Here is a 26,792-nt window from a genome sequence, read left to right on the forward strand (position 1 = left end):
GTCGGGAATATCGCCGAAAATTGTTCAAGGCATGTTTTGAAGTTCCATCTAGTGGACTGTGCCAAAACTAACTAACTTCAGTTAGCTTTCTCTCCAGCAGATGGAGATAAATCTCTTTTCACTTTTAATGCAAGGTAACTCCTGAAGATGCAGAGTATACAAATTTTACGGTATTCAGCTACATACTACAGTACTGTATTTACAATGTTTTCAACAAGTTACAGATTTTAACTTGTTTTCCCGCATTTTAGAGTCTGCCATAGTGTATTATTCTAATTAATTTAACGATTTAAAAATGGAATCACTTATTACTCGCGAAACGTTTACTGGTACCTGACTCCCTAGTGGTGAATCGGTAGACCTCGGCAAACTTAAGAGATTCGTATTGGCAATCTTTGAACATAAACTATGCGATTATGCATCGTCGTTAGGCATCTGGCGTACACTTTACGTCCTAGTACTGTCGTTGTGATTGTGGAAGTGATAGTTCGGAGAATATTCATGCTAGGAACAAGATTAGCATCGAGAAATGTTATATAATGTGTGTGTTTGACAGAGTTGTTGGCTGAAGATAATAAAGTTTCAGAAAATTCATATCGATCGATCATACTATCGATTCAATTCAGATTTTATTTCCATTCAGTTGGCAGTATTACTGGAACCGGGCTAGCCTCCTCCTTACTCCTCACCCCCGTACAAAGAAAGTATCACTAAAAGTTTCGCGGGTGATACATTGTGACTTAAAAATCGCCTAACTTGGAATGTTCCATGGCTTCTGGGCACTTGGGATAGGCCTTTCCTTGGCCTCTGGAGAATCGGAGGAGCACAGGAGAGGACACTGGCCACATTTCAACGTCGCCTTCGCTATTCCCAGAACAGAACACTAATGCAGCTGCAAACTAGAGATACACAGTGCAGTACATTTTCTTATTTTAAACGCGTATGTAAAAACTTCGAATTAACCAAAACAAAATAGGAATTATCGATGAGTTTTTAACATTGTTTAAATATAGAATTCTAGGGACCAAACGAAAAGTTCGAATAAAAGATTCGCTCCTTTTTTAGAATTAAATACTCCCATCCCATAGTTCCGGATCACCTGAAACTGAGGAGAGAGTAATCATTTATTCTAATCCAATTTAAAAAAATACATGTATGATTTTTCCTTATTACAATTAGCTGTCTGTTACTGCATTAAACATTGTAGATAAGCCTATTAACTGTTACACCCATTCGCCAAATTGCTTTTTTTTTTTTTTTTTTTTTTTTTTTTACTGGGACTCATCCGTAAATTTGTGTACCGCAACGCGATAGAATATGTGATGGAAGTGTAACCATACCAGCCGTGCAGGCAGTGATGTACGGTATGGAACGATGGTCAGACAATGTTACCTAGCAACCGTGCAGGCTATGTCTTACGGACGGTTGCGTTCTGCAATTAGCAGCCGTTGATGGATGGCCATGGCGGGAAGAGATACAACCTGTGACAATAAAGTTCAGTGAATAGTCCTGTACTATCAACAGATGAACAATGCACGACAGTGACCTTACTGTCCTTCGAAATAGTCCCCTCCCATAACTATGCACTGCTGAGATCGGCGATACATGTCCTGGAAACTTTTAAGAAGGCTTCCTTTGGGATGGTGTTCAAAAGCCTCGTCACGTTTCGTTGGATGTCAGAAATATCGCCAAATCTCTTTCCTTTCAAAAGTCTGGAGGATTGAGATCTGGCGAGTGTGGGAGATGTTCAAGTTGCACCGCCCCCTTTTTTGCCATGAACTGTTTGACGATATTGGCCGTGTGTGGGCGAGCGTTGTCATGGACAAAAAACCATTAACCTTGTTGTGCGTATTGGGGTCGTACCCTGCGTAGACGTTTCATGAAACGGGTCAAAATTTCAATGTACCGTGCAGCATTCGACGTCGTTCCCTCAGGTAGAAATTCCTTGTAGATAATGCCTCGACTATCGAAAAAGGTGATGAGCATCGTTTTGATGCGTGACTTTTCGGCTTGACCTTTTTCCGACGAGGTGATCCCGGAGAACGCCATTCCATGCTTTGCCGTTTCGTTTGAGGGTCGTACCTGAGACACCAGCTTTCATCCTCAGTGACAATACAGTTCAAGAAATTTGGTGTCGCATCCGCCGTTTCGACAAAATCCTGTTGAAGCCTCCAAACGTGCCTGCTTCTGATCGTCAGTCAAGTGATGTGGCACAAAGCGAGAACACGTTTTCCTCTTCCCTAACTTTTGGGTAACGATTTGTCGCACGGATTCACGGTTAATCCGCAGTTCATCCGCTATCATGCGCACAGTTAATCGCAGATCGTTCGTGATTAATGTCCTCAGCTTCTCAAGGTTTTCGTCACTGACGGCGGTCGCCGGTCTTCCGCTACGAAGGTTGTCAGAAACACTTTCCTGGCCTCCTCGAAAACGGGCGAACCATTCGAAGACACTTAAAGGACAGTGCTTAATCTTCATAAACACGTACCAGCATCGCATGCGCTTCTATCGGTGTCTTCCCAAGTTTTAAAACAAAACTGTACATTGATCATTTGGTCGTTCATGTTCCTGTTCGCAGTTCAGAACCAACGCATTAAACACGCACTGTGTCAAACAGGTCTTACACGACACATACACGATGCTCAACTGAACAACGTTGGGAACAGTTGGTCAAAACCTGCTGCTACGCAGGTGCAGCGTTGTGTGTCGCCAGTGTTGCTGGATCGACCGTTCTGACTTTATTCACCGAACTTTATTGCCACAGATTGTATTTATGATTATTTGATTTTCGCAAAGGAAAAAGTGGTTCTTTTTTCCCCTTGTTGTTAACAGTCTTACATAGTCTAGGATAACATGTATCCTACACTTTATTGACTGAATTAGTGTTTATTTTATCTTGCCACATAATGTTTAAATTTTTTTAAATGCTGTTCTACTCGGTGTGATCCATTCTTTGTTTACTTATTTTGTAAAACCATGCATGTATTTTTTTAAATGATATATATGAATACTCTATCCCCAGTTTGATCCGGAACTAGAGGATGGGAGTATTTTGTTCTAAAAACGGAACTCGTCTTTAATTCAAACTTTTCGCTTGATTCCTAGAATTCTGTATTTTATAATTTTATAATTCTTACTCTCATTCTATTTTTGCCCTGGAATTACTATCCAGATATTTGACCCTAAATCTGTCTCTCTGTATAATCTCAACAGATGTACCTCTTCTATTATTTCTCCACATAACATTAAAGATGAATTCGGCCGGGCCGAGTGGCTCAGACAGTTGAGACGCTATTCTTCTGACCCCAACTTGGCATGTTCGATCTTGGCTCAGTCCGGTGGTGTTTGAAAGTGCTCAAATACGTCAGCCTCGTGTCGGTAAATTTGCCGGCACGTAAAATAACTCCTGCTGGACTAAATTCTGGCATCTAGGCATCTCCGAAAACCGTGAATGAGTAGTTAATGGGACGTAAAGCCAATACCATTATCATTATTAAAGATGAATTCGAATTAAAAACGTTTGAATTATCCAAGTTCAAATCTATAACTAAAGCAATAGATGCTGTGGATAATTTGTGAATAAGAAGAATACCCATACATCCATAAGGAGGAATGTTTATCAACTCAAGATATTTCAGTGCCAGTAACAACTTACTAGGTCAGGGTCAGCCAACTGCGTGTACGTGTGATGTCAGGAAACACGTCACACACTCTGCTCGGGCAGCGAAACGAGGTACTTAGTACTGTAACTGAGAAGTGAAGGCTAGAGGGGCGAGGGGAAACACAATGTCATTCGTAAGGGGAGGCCCAAGGGCTGCAGGTACAATGCGGTATGTGTAGTACATATTTCTCTCTACATATTTTATTGTAACGTAACTTTATTATGAAGTAGCATAAGAGTTATAAAGCAACTTCATTTCTACAAAAACAAACTAAACTTGTTTTCTTTCGGTGCATCTTCGGAACCGATATTGAACAAAAAATTGCTGTGCTTTACAATATCATGCACTGTAACAAGAGTGCTAATAGTAACAAACAGTCCAGTTTTACAACAAAAATAGTACAGTGAGTAACCTGTAAACTCAAAACATACGTTTCACCTCATGATATCGATACTCAGTTGCCACTCGTGGGTTTCCTTGATTTTTGTAGTCATTTTTCGTTGACTAGTTTTCCAATATTTGGAGTTAATTTTTGAGAAACACTAAGTTTAAGAGCACACTTCAAGTTGTGATCTGACAACTGGCTTCTCTGTTTTGGTTGGGTTGTTTTTAAAATAGAAATGGGTCGTTCACAGGCATACGTAGAACCGAAAATACTCAACATTCTTGCTGCAAACCCATGCAATCGGGGAAACACTTTTTTTGTGAAAAATGTTTGTAAAAGTCGCACAGATCCTTCTTATTTACAAATTTATCTCTTAGTTCTCTATCACACTGTAAATCTATTAACTCTAATTGTAAGTCTGGATCAACGTTATCTGCAACAACTGAATATGGCGTGGTTAAAAGTTGAAAATCATTTTCCAGACACTCCAAATTGTTAAATCTAGAATCAAATTCCAAATAAAGGTTTTTTTTTATGATTTTGACATACTTATAAACATCCTCAGCCGCAGCACATTCAAACACTGTAAGCAGTTTTGGAAAATGTGGAATAGTTCTGTTCATGAACTGACGCTCCCACAGACGCAATTTTAATTTGAACTCTATTAAACATTTCTGTAATTGTTAAACCCTTTCCCTGGAGAGGAACATTCAGAATGTTCAAATGACCTGTTAAATCTGTAAGAAATGCGAGGTCACAAATCCACCTGCGATCTTGTAGTTCGGGGACTGGCACATTTTGTTGCTCCATAAATGTAGCTATATCTTGTCGTTGTTGAAAAAACACATCGAGTACTTTGCCTTGACTAAGCCAGCGAACAGCACAATAAGGCAAATCACCAAGTTCCCTGTCACTTTCTGCTAGGAATTCCTTGAATTGCCGATGACGTAAGGCCCTTGATCTTATGAGGTTAGTAATTCTAACCATTGCTATCATTACATTGTTCAGTTCAATGCTTTTCGCACATAGATTTTCTAATGTATGATACACAGTGAATTGGAACAAGTGTGTCCGCTATATTGAGAGTCTTCATTTTTTGTATTATGAGCCCAACTACTCCAGAATTGCGTCCTACCATAGAAGGTGCACCATCTGTTGCTATTGAAACTAGTTTGTTCCATGGCAAGGAAGCATTTTCGACAACACTTACAATGCAGTTGAAAATGTCGATGCGTTTCGTGGTATTCTTCATAGGCACTAAATCCAGTAGTTCCTCCCAAATTGTAAGATTTTCGTCAACCCCTCGTATATAAACGGCTAGTTGGGCCGTGTCGGAAATATCTGTGCTCTCGTTACTTGCTAAGGAGTATGTCCGGAAGCATTTTGTCAGTTTTAATAATTATAGGTTGACATCATAAGATAGGTCTTGAATTCTTCTCGACACTGTGTGCGCGGACAAGCTGGTAGCTTCGAACTCTTCAATTATATTTGGACAAAACTCCTCACCTGCCAAAATTAAACATTCCTTTACGAATTCACCATCACTGAACGGTTTAAGTTTCTTTGCAATTAAATATGAATTTTTATAACTCAGTCGAACTGCTGACTCACTGATCGAATGCTCGTCAGGGATATTTAATTTACCTTCTAGTTCTGTAATTGCACGTACCCTTTCCTCTCCTTGATACCGATCATAATCTGCAGCATGACACAAACTGTAGTGGCGTTGTAAATTATATATTTTTAATACTGTAACTCTTTTCTACAAACTAAACATTTAGCTGTAGCATTCCTATCATTTTCAACAAATAAATATAGATCTTCCCATACAGATAAAAAGATTGGAGGGGTAGGTAGCTTGTCCTACCGTGATGTGCCCGGTTCATCCATACTTATGTACTGTACCACTACCACCACCAGTACGTATGGCACTGCACGTGTTTACTACAAAGCGAGGCTGTCCCTTCGTCTCACTCTACGACAGCTCATACCAGGGGGGTGAAACTCTAATAGGGCTTTTGGTTCCAATCTGTTGCTAGCTTCAGGTAGTTTCAGTCTCTTTTTCTAGATGGCGTTAAAGGTCATTCATACCGTGTAAATAGTTATACACACCTTCTGTAGATGGCACGCAAGTAAGCATGAAATGAGCGATGTTAATAATTAAAGGCAGTTTGTCTCGAAGTGAAGTATTTAAAGTATTTCAAGTCTAACGTCAATCAGTGGGCACTTCTAACAAATTAATTAGTCATATAACGTCAAGCATTGTGGAGATAATATTGCTGAATTGCATCGACTTCGACTTTACCCAATCGATTAACCTTGTTCGAACTTAAAACGATTTTAATCGATAGTTCCCATGATGCTTCAGTATTTGTGTTGTTTGAATTCCAAGTGCTCATGTGCTTGTTTATTTGAAATATATCTTCGCCAGTCCTCCTGAAATCCTGTATTTCCTGTTTGAGTACACATCAGGGGCTGAAAGCTGAATGGTTCTGTTAATGTAGTTCTATATATTTCCTGTCTCAGTGCATTTAATTCTGTTATTTTTATTTTCATGTGGTACTTGGATATTGATGTGATACCCCATTGTCTTGCATATGGTGTCCTCTGTTGTCTTGCTTTCGAAGGGATTTCTTATTTGTTATAATATCAACTTTGTGTTAATGTGTCAATCATTCATTTGAAGTTAAAGCTGCTTTGAGGTGTGAGGTTATGTTCTCAATAACATAGTATGCCATACAAACTAGGGGTATCAGATCATTATTTACAACATAGTAAGTACTTGAAAATAAAAATATATTAATTACAATGTATTGGGCATGGAAATAGTAGAACTGCATTCTAATCGACGAATGGCAGGGGGTGGGGGGTGGCGGGAGGATGTAGGGAAGGGGGTGGCAGGGGAAGGGAGGGGGCCTTTAAGCATAACCGGATGTGCGTCACTGCGCCGGATGTTAATTCTCCGCGCTATCTGTTGATAGTAATACTAAGGTATTGGACCAGAATGCACACCGTGGCGCTATCTCGGAAAAGAGACTAAAACTACTAGCGCTAAGTGGCTTGGAACCGAAATTTATCATTGAGTTTCATCTCTATTCTATTCTATCCTCTTTGGCTCATACGTCACATGGGCTCTCCGACGTCACACGGGCCCTCTTACACAACACGCCAGCCAGTTGGCGGACCCAGTATTAGATCCCTGTTGATCTCATCAGAGACTCAATCCCATTTACTACATTTCTATGAGAGTTAAACTTGTATGCTCCATTTCTACATTCCGTTATTTTTATTGGAATTTATTGGATATGCGTATACTCTGAATTTAGCGAGCTGTTGTCTTCGAACTTGCTGAATGGAAGAACTGATAATTGAGGAGTGTCTGCTCAAAAGGGGCTATTTCCACTGCATTTTTTAAATTTTCATTTTTGGTGTTTTGTCCACACGCATTGCAGTAGTTGAATACTATCGAATGTCATGAGCAATCCCGACTAGAAAGATGTAATTCTTAAATGTGGTACCATAACGGATTATGAGTATGTTTCATGTGCCTTGTACTGTATTATATTACGATTCCTTGCATTTTTCCACAACTTTTTTAGTGCCATTTGAACCGATACTCTTCAGTTGCCTTAATGGAATACGGGTAAAGCAAACAAACACAATATATCAGTGTACCGTACGCGCACCTTTTAGTGATACATGCACACCCTAGTGCTGAATCGGTCGACCTCGTTTATCTTCGAGATTCGTATTGGCAACCTTTGAAACACACTTTGAATCGCTTATACATCGCTGTGCGACATCTGGCGTACACTTTATGTGCTAGTACTGTTGTTGTTTACACAACAAAGCCAAACTATAGAATGCATGCTAGGAACACGATTCGCATCGAGAAATGTTATATAATGTTAAATAATGTGTTTCACTGTTGTTGGCGTAAGATAATAAATGTTTAGAAAATTCATATCGATCGATCATATTATCGATTCAATTCAGATTTCATTTTCATTCAGTTGGCAGTATAACCGGAACTAGGAGAACGCCCTCCTTACTCCTCACCGCCGTACAAAGTAATAACGCTAAAAGGTGCGCGGACTATACAGTGGTGCTTGCTAGGATTCTGCAGAGTGGTTGCGCAGGCGTCCAGCAAACTAGACTCGTCACACGATTCGTAATTCATGGATCCGGTTCTTAGTTTGCCGAGGACTAAAAATAGGAGCGAAGTATTCATTTTTCATGACACAGTTCGTTGGAATGTGTCCTATTGTCATGTATTTGTGTGTGGAAGGGTCCTTGGTAAAATGTACGTTAGAAATAATTTGTAAAATATAAAACGTGAAATAACACACACGCACGCCGCGTTCACTTTCACCTGCAAAGTATTCTTCATGAAGCAAAATATAAAATATTGACATACTTTACCGATTTTTAAACTTTTGTTATACACAGGACACTGTCAATATAAAAAATAGAGTACTAGGCTGGAATTATACATTTTTCGAAATAAAAAATCAAGATCATAGACCAAGACTTTCTCCTAGAAATTCGGTGCACTTTCTTGGTTTAATATTTCATCTTATTTTATCATTTGAGCTCATTTAGATTTTCCTCTCCAAAAATGCTTCGTTCTCGGTAGAACAGTACTACATTCTTATTTGTCTTTATCTGTCAAGAGACGGTATGCCTTATCTGAAAGCAAACTGAATAGATAAGATAACAAAATATTACTCTTTTAATGGTTGTGTGGTAACTGCTGAATGTTCAATGAATGTGGTATAAAGGGGAGTAGAAGTTTGCTGAATGATACAGATATATGCTGAAAAAAAAAATGTCCTTACTGCTTGGCTGAATGGTCAACGTTGAGGCATTCGGTTCGGAGGGTCCCGGGTTCGATTTCCGGTCGTATTGGGGATTATAATCGCGTCTGTTTAATTCTTCTGGGTCGAGACTGGCTGTTTATGTTTGTCCCAACACACTCCTTTTCATATTCAGACAGCACGCTACACTACCAGCCACCACACAAATACGAAATAGTGAGATTACATCCCTCCACATGTTTCATGTGACGAGGCAAGTGAATAGCCACGCAGTAGTTTACCAGAGAGTGCAGATGCAGCACCACCTGTGTGAGTGACACCTTATCGTATACGGCATCTACGCCCACAGGTTGGATCCTGGTTAGCATCCATACTTCAGCTACTTTCACATTATCTCAGCCGCTGGTGAAAGTCATAGTTTGCTCTAGCTTGTTTCAAGAAAGTTGTCCAGTCTCAGATTCGGAGACGATATCCAGTTATTTGCTAAATCTGCAAGACAACTTCAACAGATGATTGTTGAGTTGTCCGAAGGAAGTAAGGAAGTTTGCTTACAATTGAACCCTTCGAAGACCGGAATTATGACCAACACTACTGAGCCACTTGTTACAGTGGATGGCACTTCACCAGAGTATTGTGGAGAATATATTTATCTGGGCCAAACAGATAGTCTGAAAGTAAAACATGGACAAGAAACTTCAAAGAAGAATACGACTTTCCTGGGGCAAATTCTGGGGGCTAAAATTCATTCTCCTGGAAAATATATATTAACATTTAGAAAAGGTTTGAAAGCTTGGAAAGCTGCGTCATTCCAGTTCTATATGGCAGCCAGACTTAGAAACTCACAAAGAGACAGATCAAGATGATAAGTGTATCAACAGAAAATGGAGAGAAGAATTTTGGGAATTTACTTCACTGACAAAGTGCGGAATGAAGAACTACGAAGAAGTGGTATGGAGAAGGTCTCTTAAATGGACTTGCGTTGGACACGTGGTCAGGATGAATCAAGATACGTGGGCTTCCACCATAACAATATAGGCTCGCAGGATAGGAAGAGGAAACAGAGGACGTCCACTACAGAGATGGTCTTAAGAATTAGGGGAAGTGGCTGGTGTTCAGTGTTCAAGGACAGCAAGGGACAGAGTGAAGTGGAAAGAATCATTCTTAGTTTTAAAGTACCTAATTGGAATAGGGACGAGTGGTAATTTGGGAACGTTAAATAAGTAGTCAGAACTTTAGGGTTGAGATTATTGGAATAAGGTTAAAGAATAATTAGTGATTATTGATATGTGTCAATTTCTTGGAACCTACCACAATAAAATAAACAAATTCGCAGGGACTAGCTCATCCAGTGATTTCAGCTGAGCTATCCCTACTAGATGATTTGGAGGCCATTGCCCTACAGCGATGTAGCTAGCTTTGTCAATTGTAAATTGTTTCAAGACACGGACAGTTTCCATCAAGGAATGACTACTGACAGAAATGATAATAAGCATTATCATCAAATCTCATAAACAAACACAAATTTGCTGATCAACCTAAAAGTCAAGCTACAGGATGGACAAAAGAACGCAGAAAGAAGCACAGTGAAAGGATGAAGAGATTTTGGGAAGACGGGAAGAAACGTTGTACTAAATTAGATCACACGCGCTCCTTAGTTGGGCATAAAGAATCAAAAAATCATCGTCATCATCCGTTCATGTATTGGACTTAATGGCCTGTTACAATCCTATAAAGCATTCTCTTGCCAACTTTTCATTGGACAACCGATGGATCTTGTTCCTTTAGGGTAGTACTTGAAAATTTCTCTGCGATATTTTCCTGCTCCCATTCTTCGAACATAATTTCAATTTTGAGTTCTTTCAGTGCCGTTTCATTTCTTTTATTATCCCATCGAATATATCCTGCAGTTCTTGCCCCGTATTTCTTCTCATTAAGTAATTCTGCTAACATCAGTTTTCCTTATTGTTCATACTTTTGTCACCTTCGTGGCATAGGAGTGGTTTTGCTAAGGTTTTATACATACGTATGCGGGTATATCTTTGAACTAAGGATGGCTTCATATCCTGTTTTATAACTCCCCAAAGTTTTGACATGAATATGGCTTACGGTTGGGCGTCATCCGAAAATTTGTGTAACGTGACGCGACAAAATGTGTGGCGGAAGTGACGTCACATCAGTCGTTACCGTAGGTCGTCAAAGATGCTGCAGCTGTGGATTTGTACAAATAGTGTGTGTTGAAATAGAAAGTGTACCGTCAGTGACGTCACATTAGTCGTTACCGTAGGCCTTGGTCGAAAGACATATTCATGATCATTAGCTTTCCGCAAAAGGAAAAGTTTCGTTTTTGTATATTTCTGTGGTAAGTCAGCTTCCCAGACAAGTAAATTCATTTACTCTTCCCAGTAATTCGTCATTTAAACAGGTTTTTCCTTTAAAAGTCATAAGTTTGGTTTTCTGTTTCATTATACTCATATTATGCTCGGATGTTTTCCGTGGTTTCCCATTTTCACACCAGGCAAATGCTGGGGCTGTACCTTAATTAAGGCCACGGCCGCTTCCTTCCCATTCCTAGGCCTTTCCTGTCCCATCGTCGCCATACGACATATCTGTGTCTGTGCGACGTAAAGCAAATAGAAAAAAACCTCAGGCATGCCAGTGTCACGAGCTGACTGACATTTCTGTGTGCACGAGAAACAGCTGTTCTGGGCGCTTGTCTAGGAAATCAGATAGCGAAAGCTTGGAGTGTACATTGCACGTTCATAATACGGTACTCCGTACAATTTATGTATATATTCTTTCATATTAGAACATTCATAAATAAATGTTTTCTCAAGAGGGTGTTTGCATAAAATGCCCGAAACACCATGCTTTGTACCGGTGAAGTAATTAATTACTTTAAAAGTTGTCATAAGCAATATGCGGGCTTAACATGCTCAACTATCCTGTGGATAATTATGAAGCAGAACAATGGCGAATGCTGTGCCGCTACTATATCGCTTCTGTAGCAAAACATCATGTTTGTATAAACTTCAACAAAATAAAATAGCATCTCCTCAAGCCACCATGTTGATACAAATGTTCACACATATATCCATTATCTATAGGCTAAGCCTTGTCGCTGCAGCCACATCCCACGGTCTTCAGCAGTCCTTTTCATCGTGACATAGGAAGCAAAACCCAGCTGAGTGATTATTTTCCTAAGGTATGAGAGACGCAGTCTTCCTCTCGACTTGTTCCCTAGGATCTTGCCTTCGAAGACATTCTGGAGAAAGGTGCCATGTCGTTGGATGTGTCCAAGAAATTTAGTTTTGTTCTGCTCTGTTGAATAGATTAAGGTCCGTTTCTCATTAACGTCATTCAAGATTTGGATATTAGTTTTCCTTTCTCTCCAACTCGTCCCTGTCAGTCTTATCCAGAACCGCATTTCCGCAGCTTCTAGTCTTGATTGTGCTTGTTTTCCCAAAGTCCAGGTCTTACAACCGTAAGTTAGCACATTCCAAACAATGGTTTTAACAAATTTCTTCCTGGTTTCAATTCCTATGTGCTTAGTTAACAATAGATTTTCCTGCTTTGAAACACTTGTTTTGCCATAGCAGTTCTTTTGACTTCTGCCAGGCACTGATTATCATTGGTAATAAGTAATAACACTACCTAGATAACAAGATTCTTTAACCTGATCTATTTTTGCACAGCCTAATTTAATGTTTGTTTTCAATTCAGTTTTCTTCTTCTGAACGACACACACACATACAGACAGACACTAATAAATTGCTGTTTCAATGCTTACGCCACAGCCGATGTACTTGTAGACCATCACAGGTAACTACTACCAGCACTTTTTTTTTTTTGTTCAACCTGCGTTATAATTTTAACTGGGTACGATAAAAATATCTACTCCACATGATTAAACGTGGAATAAAATAAACTAAATGTTGGTGTAGCTTGTTTGTATGTGGAACAAAGGGTAAACTTCTTATTAACGTGTTAATTCGGGTGCCTATACTTTTATCCTTAACAGTAGAGTCTATTATCGACAGGCGTGGAACAGCCCTGAGTCAGCAACCAGGGAAGTACAAGCTCACAGAGGGTAAGTGACTTGCGCCCGCGTGCACAGTTATTTCTAGCACAGGCACTGCGCTTGCAGGGAGCAAGGTCTCACACCCGTGTTTTAAAGGTTTTTATTAATATGTATATGGCCATGTTTCTCTTGCCTCCACTCTTTCATTACTTTAGTCATGTAAATTATAAATAGCAGAGGGGAAAGTTAACATCCTTGTCTGACACCTCTATTCAATGATTTCCATTCTGTCCGCTTGTCTGAAATATCGTGGGTATATTATGTAAAAATATGTGGATTGACACAGTCTTTCATTGAAATGCTCATGAATTTAATCTATTTATTTTGCCGAATTATTTTAATAATAATAAGCAAAAAAGAGTACCAGACCTAAATGGACGGATGGAAGGAAGCAGGCACACAGCCAGAAAAATGAAAGCGTACTGAGCCAAGAAAAGCAGAAGACCATAGCTGAGAGTTAAAACGAGCCCCGTGGTCCCCAGTAGACCAAAACGAACATGATAACAACAACAATCTTCATCTTGCTCGCAATTCTTGTGGGGAAAAATAATCTTTCTTCGCTTGTCGTTCGAGCCACTCCAGTTAATTTTGGTTTTTGGTCTGGGGCTTAATGCAGGAAATTCCAAAACTTGGGCCGCAACGAATAGCTCTGATGGAAGGGCGCTGGCCTTCTGAGCCCAATATGGCGGGTTCGATTTTGACTAAGTCCGATGCTATTTGATGGTGCTCAGATTCGCCAGCCTCGTGTTGGTAGATTTGCCGGCACGTAAGTAAACTTACGCAGGGCAACATTGTGGTATTTCCGTAAAAATAGTGGAATATCAAACAGATATTAATTCTGATACAGGATAGACAGGTAATCGAAACTCGGCCATTCGGTTGGAAAGTGAGGACTACTCTAATCACGTACCCCCTTCCCCGTCGACAATTCATATTTATTTTCAAATAAATATTTTTAATATTTCTAATTAAAACCAACCAAACCCAACCCCATGGCGCAACAGCCCGAAGGCCTTACGAGGTGCCGTGAGGTCGGCACGACGAATCCTTTCGGCCGTTGTTCTGGGCTTTCTAGACCGAAGCCGCTATCTCACTGCCAGATAGCTGCTCAATTTTAATTATGTAGGCTGAGTGTACCTCGAATCAGCCCTCGGATCTAGGTAAAAATCCCTGACCTGGCCGGAAATCAAACCCGGGGGGTATGTATATACTGTATGCAAGCTGTCTGGAGAGGTTAGCTAAAATTGTTTGGTTTACTTGTTGTGATTGGGAAATGACCCTCTTCTCTGAAGCCTTTCCCAATACCTCCGAGAGAGTGAAATCATTTCCGGACGGTTTTACCTTTATATATTTTCGTCTTATAAATCGTGTTCGCCTGGTTGGAAGTGTCTTCATATTCTTTCTTAACATGCCGACGCTGATGAGCATATCTTCTGATCATTCACGTCACATTGCGATTGATATTAAAGACTTCTTTATGGAGATAGTGGAGTACAATATCCTTCGAATTTGGCTGCTGGGTGTTGTAAGGCGCATCGCCTTTACAGCGTAGTGGAAGAACTAGTTTGAAGAACAGGTTCGACTGTATGACGTCACCGTTGATAGCTAGAGATCGAACAGGGTACTCCTACTACGTGTGAGTCAGAGAGGTCCCTTGCGGTTGACTAACGGTGTCCCGAAGCTCTGCTGTTTTCCTGTTTTAGTGAGCGACAGTCAGGGTTGGAAATTAAAAGGGAAAGATCAATGTGACCTTAGCTTATTTCTGCTTTTAGTATGCAGTGCTTGAGAAGTCACGGACAAGGTTACTCTTTTACAGGATAGAGGAGCTAGCTGCGTAAATTTACGAACACAGGTGGGTTTGAATTACGCGGTCGGCCGGGTTCTTTTACGTGTCAGTAAATCTACGACACGAGGCTGACGTATTTGAGCACCACCTTCAAATACCACGGAACTGAGCCAGGATCGAACCTGCTAAGTTGGGGTCAAAAGGCCAGCGCCTTAACCGTCTGAGCCACTCAGCCCGGCGTGTTTTTTCTTTTTTATCGGCATAGCCACTAGTTGGTTAGATTTATTTATTTCGCGCGTAGCTTTCTGTGTCATGAATGTCCGAGGCAATATTCGGCTTGCCTCGTGCAGTTCTTTCTATTTGACTCCCTTAGGCTACCTGCGCGTGTGGATGTGGGATGATGATGATGATGTTGATGATGATGATGATGATGATGATGATGATGAAGAAGAATTGATGAGGTAGGGAGAAAGTGAAACAGCCTTCTCCTATCGAATAACACCAAGGGGACTACTCAACGCCCCCACCCGACGGACGAATCACCAGCAGTGCCTCATGCCTTCACTTGAATCCAGGCTTCTGGCACGCAATCTAATGGTTTAGAAATTGTATACCATCACCTTGCAAACCCTGCCAGCTAACATTCTGAAGGCGATTTTTTTCTTCACCAACGGGACTCGAACTGGTCTAACCAGGTATCTGACCGATACACTTAGGCTACTATCATGGCTACCAGGTGGGCAGTTGATCAGAATTAGGAGGTTGCAAGAATGGCGTTATTGTACCTCACCACACCTCCATAGGTTTCCCTTATACCAGTGTACAGCATGGGAACTTCATCTTCGTTATCGAACATGGTCGACGCTGGACAGAATTTGAACAAATCAGGACAGATGTGTTGATCTTCCTCAGAAGTGGGAAAAGACGTCTTCCGCGGAGTGTAGTTGCTGCTTCCCGAAGTAGACAGTCCAACATATTGTTGAAGAGTGCTCTCAGAACGTCTATAATGGTAATCCCAAAGATTTGTTGGACACTACACTGTAGTACATTTTGTTTTTGACATAAATATACCATGTCACTGGGGTCATCTGATCATTTCCGTCACGAAATTAGCGAAACAAAATGTGTGACGCGATGTTACGTAGCAACCGTGCAGATTATGACGTGAAGTACTGTATTGATGGATGACCATGACTGACAGACATATAGAAGGCTGTCACAGTCTAGAGAACTGATGATTTCATTCGCGGTAGTTTCTTAGGCCCTGAGTCAGTTTCCCCCTTTCGATGCACAGAATCGTACACTTGTCGACTCCAAATTAAAATATTTTATACTCCGAACAATAGAATTTTGAAGAAGAGTACTAAAGAAAAGAATGATCTAAAGAAGAACTGAAATTAATAACGTAGTCAAAACAAAACTTTGAAAAAGGAGAATTTAGTGGGAGTACCGTTGTCGATCAGTTGCATCTACCAATGAACAAATGTCCATCTCCTGCTCTCTTGTTGCTAATCTTTGCAGCAAGGAAGAATCTGCAAGTCGTCTTCTGTATTGATTTTAATGAATTTTATCGACGAGAAAACACTTTCACCTACGTACGTGCTCCCAAACATTGAAGTCATTTTTATTACAAATCAAGGATATTTTCCGCTGTTTTTATAAAATGTGATACTTGTCGTTTCTGGTCCAAATCTAAAGACGTTCCTTGCGGAGGAAACATATATATTCAGTTGCAAGAGCCTAAAATCCCGGCAGTGTACTTCCAGGAGTACTTCCTTGTAAATGTCCTCGAAAGTGTAGATCTGTATACCAGCCATTACTACCAACAACAAAAACTGAACCGCCTTCTACACCAATAGGAGTGAAAGTTTTTGATCCCCTGTGGGTAGGGGACGCAGACGAAGAATACACCCACGGTATCCCCTGCCTGTCGTAAGAGGCGACTAGAAGGGGCGACCAAGGGATGATTGAATTAGAACCATGAAACTACTTGTGATTAGTAGCAGCAGAGAGTGGTTCACTGTGGGTTTCCAGTACCTGTGATTAGTACCACTGTATGCTGAACATAACGGGCTTACGTTGCCTGTGATTAATAAGTACACTGACTGAGCAAATGTCATGGGATAGCGGAGCACTGATGCGCAGGTGTGTTGTCTGCGCACCACATGCCCCCTGTACCAGCGGCAGTTGTATAGGAGACCTTGTGAGCAGTGGCTGTACATGTGACAGGTGTAACATGGAACGTCGTCGTGAGCTGACACCGTTCGAACGGGGTATGGTGGTCGGTGCCCGACGGATGGGAAGTGCGATTTCGGAAGTGGTGCGGGAATTCGGCTTCACACGATCAACCGTGTCCAGGGTGTATCGTGAATGGTTGAATGCGGGTGTCACCATCCACAACAGACGAACGACTGAACGTCCAGCCACCCTCGATGACCGTGATCGGCGACATCTGAGAGGGATTGTCAATAGTGACAGACGACCGGGCGAGTTGGCCGTGCGCGTAGAGGCGCGCGGCTGTGAGCTTGCATCCGGGAGATAGTAGGTTCGAATCCCACTATCGGCAGCCCTGAAGATGGTTTTCCGTGGTTTCCCATTTTCACACCAGGCAAATGCTGGGGCTGTACCTTAATTAAGGCCACGGCCGCTTCCTTCCAACTCCTAGGCCTTTCCTATCCCATCGTCGCCATAAGGCCTATCTGTGTCGGTGCGACGTAAAGCCCCTAGCAAAAAAAAGTGACAGACGGGCAACCGTGCAACAGATCACGGCTCAATTCAACACAGGCCGTGCTAGACACGTCTCCCAGTGGACAATCCGTAGGAACATGGGTTCTATGGGGTATGGGAACCGGCGCCGCACACGGGTGCCACTGTTAACCCAACGTCATCGCTCACAACGACGCGAATTTGTCGCCAGTCACCAGGGATGGACACTGAAACAATGGCGTACGTGATATGGTCGGACGAATCGCGATTTCAACTGCACCATTCCGATGGGAGGCACCGTGTATGGCGCAGACCACATGAAGCGATGAATCCCGCCTGCCTCGAAGGTGTGGTCCAGGGCGCTGGTGTCTCTGTTATGGTCTGGGGTGCATTTTCCTGGTATGGAATGGGCCTCCTAGTTGTTCTGGAAGAGACTTTGAATGGTACGCGGTATGTTGAGCTGCTCGGAGATCATCTCCACCCATTTTTGGCCTTCCAGCGCCTATACGGTTCTGCAGTGTTTCAAGTTAATAATGCGCCGCCACATCGCTCCCACGTAGCCCGGGAATGGTTCCAGGAACATGCAGCGGAGGTCCAACGACTGCCATGGCCACCCAGGAGCCCCGATATGAACCCTATCGAGCATATGTGGAATGTCCTGGAACGCAGGCTCCGTGCCATGGATCCTGCACCCACGAACAGACCAGCATTGGCGGCCGCTCTGCAAACGATTTGGTGTCAGCTGCGTCCAGAGGACTACCGGGGACTTGTCGACTCATTTCCACGGCGTCTCACTGGTGTTAAACGCAGGGCCAGAGGAGGCCCCACGCGCTATTAGGTGACTATCGCATGACATTTGCTAAGTCAGTGTACAGTTGTGAGAAACACCACGGGTCTGGGCGTTGCCTGTGATTAGTACCACTATATGAGCGACACTGTTGGTCTGCGTTGCCTGTGATTAGTACCCACTATGTGAGGAATATCACGGGATAGTACGAGTCCCTGTGACTATGTGAGGTGCACCATAGGTTTGCGTTGCCTGTGAGTGGCGCCATTATGTGAGAAACACCATAGGTCTGCGTTAGCTGTACGACGTACAATACTTGTGAGTAGGACCATAATGTGTGGAACACCGTGAGTTTATGTTAGGATTGTTTTTTAGAAGCGGTCCCTTGAGCAGTAATACTATTGTTTATGGTAGTTTCTGGGTCGGATGCACTGATGGTTTTAAATTCATATCCATCCATTCATTATTCATCACATTTTATTTCTTCTGGTCAGTGGATGATTTTGAACTTTTAAATTGTCATTAAATTTCGTACGATTAGGGGCCGATGACCTAGATGTTAGGCCTCTTTAAACAACTTTCATCGTCATCAGTTTTCATGAAATAGCGCTTCAAACTAAGGAAAAATTTGTGGTAAATATGTGACGTCACACGCATGCTGTTAAGATGGCGCTGTGTAGACGCGCGCGCTCAGTGGGAGGTTAGCTGTCGTGAATACATCGTGGTCAGTCGTAGAGAATAACAAAGTTAATAATGGAAAAAAAGTCTACGAAACCCTCAAACCCCTGCGGCCGTTACAATAGTGACAGGGCTCATTTTCTCTGAGTAGCGGTGGGTTCGATTCCACGTCAGCCATCCTCAAAGTGATTTTCCGTGCTAACCCACTTCACCTCCAGGCAAATGCCGCGATGGTACCTAACTTAAGGCCACGGCCGCTTCCTTCCCTCTTCCTTGTATATCCCTTCCAGTCTTTCCCCCACCCCAGAAGGCCCCTGTTCAGTATAGCAGGTGAGGTCCTCCCCCCCCCCCCGGGCTATGTACTGGTCTTTCTGCCTAGTTGTATCCCCCGACCCTTAGCCTCCCGTTCTAGGACACTGCTCTTGAGGCGGTAGAGGTGGATCCTTCGTTGAATCCGAGGGACAAACCAACCATGGAGGTTAACCAGAAGAAGAAAATGGAGAATTTCTAACCTGAACGACTAGTAGGCCGTATATTATGATCAGAATTCTCTACTGTACTGACATATTTCGAGACCCATCGACTATTTACATATAAGGATATACTACCCACCGATTTTACTTGGCCGGTGAGAATGGTATGCTCTGAAATCATCCACTTCATAAAACTTATTCTCAGAGGATTTTAGTCATGATTCTGTCATTGCCAACACATCTGAATTGCCAAGCTCAGATACTAGTACTTCGAGGTCTTCTACGTTATTTCTTATACTTCGCAAGTTTAAACAAAGAGCGTTAACATCTGCCTTTAAGAGTTGTTATTGCTGTTGATTTTCTTTGGATAGTCGTAAGCTAATTCTTCAACATCGAAAGATGGACCGTCACAATTATCTATTGCTATAATAAGTATTCTCTCTACAAAGACAAACTTAGTTTAATTACTTGGTTGTGAGCCTAATGATGTAAACTAACTGTAAAGATTTCCACATCGTTTGACTCATGAACAAAGATTTTACATTTTCTTGTCCAGACGAACTTAGGCCGGAGTTTTTTGGCCTTCTTTATTAACATTCCTTTGTGTTAAATGTTCATTGATATAAATCTTGCGACTTACAGCTTCTATATGAAGAGCTTTGGTTGCCAGGTCTTTCAAAGTTTTTTTTTCTTTGAAGAACCTCATTTTTTCTTCCATCTGTTGGCGAACTTTCGGCTTCTATATGAAGATCTTTGGATGCCAGGTGTTTCAAAGTTTTCTTTCTTTGAAGAACCTCATTCTTTCTTCCATCTGTTGGCGAACTTAACCGGTGTAGGGCGCGGCATCTCGTAATTGCGAGTCTGTAGCCTACGCGCGACATCAGCGCGACGCTTCTCTAATGTTATGTCCATTGCTTTGCTCAAAGCTGTGATGACGTATACAGGCCTATCTTCTTTTTTCACTTCTGGAATGCCGTCGACCTCAACATTATTTCACCTCGAAAACTGTCTTAGTCCTTCAATTTCTTCTCTCACCTCGATTCCTTCTTCCCGTTGTTTGCTCACCAAGTCTTGCATTTTTCGTGTCATCGAATCGAATTCGGCAGTGATTACATTGATTACATTATCCCTGTATTGTTTAGATTTTTAATTTAAAAATTCAGTCAAATATACTGTCTTCAGATCAAGTGAAGAGATAACACAGGAAATAATATCAAAGAATAAATTAGTACTTACGTTTTTCGAACGAGCTATGAAATATCTGTCGTAATTTTTTAGATTTCCTAAAATATTTATATTTTTCAAAAAGCTTTTGTGGACCGCTGTTTGGAAACCCCTGATCTAGTTGTACACTTCAGTGAGCTTAAAAGTGGAGTTTAAACATTAAACCCCGAGAAAGTGTTGAAGGAAGTTTTCGATATGCTAACGAATAAATGTAAGTCCAAGAGTAAATTTAAACTCGAAAATAAATATAAATTAATGAGACACTTCCAAGCTCCCTACAAACTGAATTTTTTTTTTTTTTTTTTTTTTGATATTTGTTTTACGTCGCGCCGACACATATAGGTCTTATGGCGACAATGGGACAGGAAAGGGCTAGGAGTGGGAAGGAAACGGCCGTGGCCTTAATTAAGGTACAGCCCCAGCATTTGCCTGGTGTGAAAATGGGAAACCACGGAAAACTATTTTCAGGGCTGCCGACAGTGGAACTGAAAATTTGGTAACGGAGAAGAAGAACCAAAGTAGTGTATTTTTACCCAGTAGGATTTTTCTCTCACTGTGGGAAGGTAGATCTACGGGAATTCAAAAAGCAGGTAAACTCATACTTATAGCTAGTCTTCAATTAGCTACCAGCGAGCAAGTTTGCTTTGAGGTTTGGGTGATGTAGCTGGTTTGCCATTTTCACGCTAGCCCACGGTAGGTTCCTTCCCAGTCCTAGCTCTTTCCTATCCTGTCATCGCCATGCGACTTTGGTGTATCTGTGAGGCACCATACAAGTAGGTATTCACATATCAGCTTTTGTCTTGTGGAACGTGAGCAAGCTAGGAAGATGTTTCTGCGACTGCCATCTTGTAAACTGAAAGAAAGCATTTAGCACAAACTTTACCGTATAATGGACCAATTAACACGTATAACATTTTCTGTGATCACTTTTTATAACAGGACAATTCATGTCACGTTATTGTGTTTACTACTAAACTGGTATAAACCCGCTTGTAGTTGACGTCTAGAATTAGTTTATTGCGCCTCTGAGTTATGCCCCGGAGACAGCGCTCTGCATAATAGTGTAGACGCTGCACGAGCTTCTTGGGAAATACACGAGACATTTTATGTCCTCCAGGTTTGTTGAAGATGTCGAGCAGAAGTTCACTCGGCTAGCACGTAATATTGTTCAGTTAAAGGTGTGCACCGAGAAGCTTCTACAAGCTGCTTGACATCAGAACTCTGATGAGATCTTATACGGAGCTTTAAATTGAATCGTGCTCGAGATTTTTTTTTTTTTCTTTTCACGACGAATATACTCTTATTAAGGGAAGTCATGACTGAAATTTTGAACTTCGACAATTTACCACTTATCGCAACCATTTTTAAAAGCATGTCCGGCCCCATGACTAAATAGTTAGCGTGCTAGCCTTTGGTCACAGAGGTCCCGGGTTCGATTCCCGGCAGGGTAGGGAATTTTAACCATCATTGATTAATTTCGCTTTCACGGGGGCTGGGTGTATGTACCGTCTTCATCATCATTTCATCCTCATCACGACGCGCAGGTTGCCTACGGGAGTCAAATCAAAAGACTTGCATCTTGGCGAGCCGAACATGTCCTCGGACATGCACCACACAAAATTTGGAGTTGATTTGTTAATTTGTTGCAGTGGTATTAAAAAATATTTATTTTGATATCTTGCATAGAAAAGGCTTGTTGCGATACAGTTTTCATTATTTTGGGGCTATAATTTGGCAGACTTGTCAAGAATACTCATCTACAGTACTTAATAACAGATCTGGGTTTTGCAATCAGGTAAAAACTATTGCAACTTTTTCAATTTTTCATTATGCATACAATGAGCAAAACTCTAGTTTCGTGCTACTTTCTGCGTCTGACGAGAAGCAGCTTGTAGATACGGCACGAGTTAATAATTTTTAATTTCGTGTTTCTATTTCTAGCTGAGTGCAGCCCTTGTAAGGCAGATCCTCCGATGAGGGCGGACGGCCTCTGCCATATGTAGGTAACTGCGTGTTATTGTGGTGGAGGATAATGTTATGTGTGGTGTGTGAGTTGCTGGGATGTTGGGGACAGCATAAACGCCCAGCCCCCGGGCCATTGGAATTAACCAATTAAGGTTGAAATCGCAGACCCGGCCGGGAATCGAACCCGGGGCCCTCTGAACCGAAGGCCAGTACGCTGACCATTCAGCCAACGAGTCGGACACGGAACGAGTAACAGATACTACACTCCAAGCTACAAACATTTCTCGTGTAACAGATAGTGGGAACTCCCTGAAACAGATGCATGTTTACTATTAACTTGTTCATATGGAGTACTTATAAATGTAGTAAATGTCTAAACAAAACACTTTGAAGCTTCAGAATAGCTCCTCATTTCGCAAGAGTAATCGCGGACGGAACAGGTATTTATTGTCAGCCTTGAGACTTGAGTTAGGAGCATGCGCGACAGCCATGTTTACCCCTCATCCAGTGACTTCAGACGACCATAGTATTTTAAGAGCACAGATATGAAGATAATATTCCACTGATTATAAAATTAGAACTACTATCAGTTCCTGTGCATAATGAAACATTATCTGAAAATTTCAGGTGAATCTGAGATTGAACCTTTGTCCCAAGGTGCATTTTATACATGGGAAAGAGCTGAAAATATTTTTAGCTAGAAAAATGGAATTGAACGTTTTAAGAAACATACTTGCTTTAAAACTGTTCTGGACTGTAAATTACTCCCTCAGACTTCTTTCTCCTCTTCACAACGTAGGCCTACTACAAGGTAAGTATATTTCAGCGGAATTATTATAGTACGAAAAATCTTAGAAGTCAATAATGTCTGTCAGTGCGTGAGAAAGGGGCGTGGGCTTGCTCTATATACGCCGTGCCACGACCCTTTAAATCCGGCATTTAGACATTTGAAAATGGTGTTAAGGCAAAACTGATAACGGAACTTCAGAGAGGAAGAATTGACAGATTTTTAAGATTAATATTGAAAATTCCAATTTTTTTGGTCAAAATTCGCTACATTTTATTCATGAGTCCCCTCAAGACGACGAACGTTTTTGTTGTGAATTCTTCTTCTTCTTTAGATGCGCCTTCTGTCCAAAGCTTGGCAACCTTAATAAATTGTGTTTCTAGCGGTAGAGTTGCCTATCTTGGATGTGGAATCGCTGTCTGACGTTCCGCGCCCAGGATCATATGTATAAAGGTGACCATACACCTACATACACGTAATCCTCAAGGAAAAAGCCTCCGGCATATCCTTGTGGGTTTCCTGTACCGAATCCTCGCCCACACACGGAGAGGATGTTCCTAAAGGAAAAGGCCTTGGGGATTTTCTCCAGGTTCATTTCCAAGTCAACACACCAGTTCTGTGCTAGCTGGTTGTTGTGGTTTGGCCATTTTTCATAACGGCTTCAATGATGATATTCTACCGGTTGTTGGCTGTGTGATTGCATTGGAGTGGCTTTTGAAGTGAAACATGTTTTCCCTCAATAACCTAATTACTGAAGTGGAGGTCTTCCTGAAATATTTCCACAAGTACTTGAGGATGGACCAAAGACAAAAAAGACAAAGTTACCTCCGTACAGGCCCTTGGAGGAGTGGAAGGTAAAGGGTTCCACCACTGTTAACCACGGCACGTGATGGGGTAGAGTGGTTAGCTCTACGCCCGGCCGCCTTTGCCCCCAGGAATTAACCTGGTACTCATTTTTGGTGTAGGCTGAGTGAACCTCAGGGCCATATGCACCTCCGGAAGTGGAAATCTCGTTTCTTAAAATTGACGACTTCTTGACGGGGATTCGAACTCACGACCTGTCGGGCGAACCGACCACGCCTTTACCGCCTCGGCCAGGCAGCCCCTTGAGGATGGACCACGATACATATTTACATCTTATTTCATTGGTCACCCCTTTTATCGCTAAAGAACATACGGTTATACGGCAAGCCATTCTTCCCCATGAAAGATTCATTGCAACATTGAGATTCTTGGCTACATACACGCAGCAAGAGACTGGAAAGCTCCGGCCTCAAGTTAGAAAAATAATTGATTTTTGTTCGGGATTTTTTGGCCCCTCCCTACCCACCATGGCCGCAAGGATGTCGCCACACAAGTTGGGAAATTCCTTAAGGCTTGGACTGTTCAGGCCGAACCTTGAAGAAATCCCGCTCGTGTATGGCCACCTTTAGGCCGAATGTGTCACTTCTGAAGGTGTGACCGAAATAGGCTGCTTTCATATGTTTCGCGAGGGTTATGTCTGTGGTACTCAGGCAGAACCCGACATGTCAAACAAATTTATTTCTCACAAGGCGCTTTTATAACTTTGCGAGCCTCCATTCTATATACCGAACGTATCGAAATCTTTAGAACGACGCTTTCACGAGCAAATTGGATCTAAGATGGTGTCGTTCCCTCTCGCTCGAAGGCCACGGTCTGCCAATCTAGTATCTAGTAGGCTTTGGGTCAGCCCAATGAGGTATCTAGTGACGAACGAGAGTACCACTTACTATTGACCACGGCCGACTTGATGCGTCGCTCTAGCTAGGAGCGCAGCGAGGGATCCAGTCGGCCACGGCTCTAGCCAGCTCCTTGACCAACGGTATAAAGCATTCTTAAAATCAAACCTTCATTAGAGTAGTGTCGCTCGTGATATTTTCTTCCGAAGACGCGGTGCAAATTTCTCTGCAAAACTTAAATTATTTCACCTTGTTTTATGACGCGTAAAAGCCCGACAGCTTATTAACATTTCGAAATCTTTATTTTGGGAGCAGCGTATCCTACGGTCACCAGTATAATACTGAGATTGATAATCATATTCTTCGTCGCAAAATCTACCATACTAGCATTAAAACAGATTTTTATTTTGACAAATTGGGTTCCGCCTTAGTACGACAGAAGTTTCCACGTGATTAACTGCTCGACAGACTACCTCCTCGCTGGAATCTGAAACTTTCAGAGATATCATCCACGTTTCATAAATCTACGGTCGTCACGTGAAGCAGTACTGACTGTAACGCCTGATCTTGGAGGTTCGAATTCAGAAGGACAAGCCCACCTACATAGTATACGTAGATGTAGAAAAGGCTTTCGGTAACGTTGATTAGACCAAGCTATTTGAGATTCTGAAGTTGATCGGAATCAGATACCGAGAACGAAGGATTATCTGCAATCTGTACAAAAATAGTCGTACAGTGCTAAGAATCGAGGGCTATGAAAAAGCAGCAGCAATCCAGGAAGGCATGAGACAAGGTTAGAGTTTGTCTCCTCTCCATTCCAGTATTTATGTGGAACAGGCTGTAAAGGAAAAAGAATGAGGACTTTGGAAAGGGAATCACAATCCAAGGAGAAAGCAAAAATTCTGAGAGGAATTGAGGCGTTGACATTGGAAAAATTGTAAGTCAAAAAAGAAAAATGAAAATCGAAATTTCCTTTTTTTTAAATGGAGAAGGTAGTAAGCGCTCATGCCAACAATATGGAAAAGGTAGCAGAAGATCTGGAGAAATTGCCGAATGGTATGAACGCAGCTTGGAGGAGGAGTACAAGATGTAAAGAAATTAATGGAAGACAAAAGTAATGGAGTGCAGTCGAACGAAGTCAGGTGGTGCAGGAAATATTATATTAGGAAACGAAGTCTTAAAGGAAGTTAAGTAGATGAATGTTGTTACTTGGGTGGTAGAATAACTAACGATGACGGAAGTAAGGACGACATAAAATGCAGGCTAGCACAGGCAGCAAAGACATTTCTTAAGAACAGAAATGTGCTCACTTGCGAATATACTGCACGAATAATAAAAATAATTTCGTGTGGCTATTTCTATCTGGGTGCAGCCCTTGTAAGGCAGACCCTCCGATAAGGGTGGGTTGCATGTGCCATGTGTAGGTAACTGCGTGTTATTGTGGTGGAGGATAGTGTTACGTGTGAGTTGCAGGGATGTTGGGGACAGCACAAACACCCTGTCCCCGAGCCATTGGAATTAACCAATAAAGATTAAAATCCCCGACCCGGCCGGGAATCGAGCCCGAGATCCTCTGTACCGAAGGCCAGTACGTTGACCATTCAGCCAACGAGTCGGACACTGTAGGAATTAAAAGGTAAGGGTGTATTCTGCCCGAAGGCAGGTCCGAACCTCCGCAGAGGTGTGCCTGAGCCAAGGCCAACTAGATATACAGGCCATAAGGCTCCCCCTCCACTTCCGGCGC

The 26,792-nt window shown here is 42.0% G+C and overlaps 1 long non-coding RNA gene across 2 annotated transcripts in view; it reads left to right on the top strand.

The window, feature by feature from the left end:
* Nucleotides 1-26,792, top strand: part of LOC136879155 (uncharacterized) — an 85,491-nt gene that overhangs the window by 40,102 nt on the left and 18,597 nt on the right. The window contains exon 3 of one of the 2 annotated variants that reach the window (XR_011018657.1): nt 22,538-22,585. The exons of the other annotated variant lie outside the window; for it this stretch is intronic. This is a non-coding gene — a long non-coding RNA (uncharacterized lncRNA). Of the gene's footprint in view, nt 1-22,537; nt 22,586-26,792 lie in introns of those variants that run through there. 2 annotated transcript variants of the gene reach the window in all.

Source organism: Anabrus simplex, chromosome 8 (genome assembly GCF_040414725.1).
Source record: "Anabrus simplex isolate iqAnaSimp1 chromosome 8, ASM4041472v1, whole genome shotgun sequence".
Lineage (NCBI taxonomy): Eukaryota > Metazoa > Arthropoda > Insecta > Orthoptera > Tettigoniidae > Anabrus > Anabrus simplex.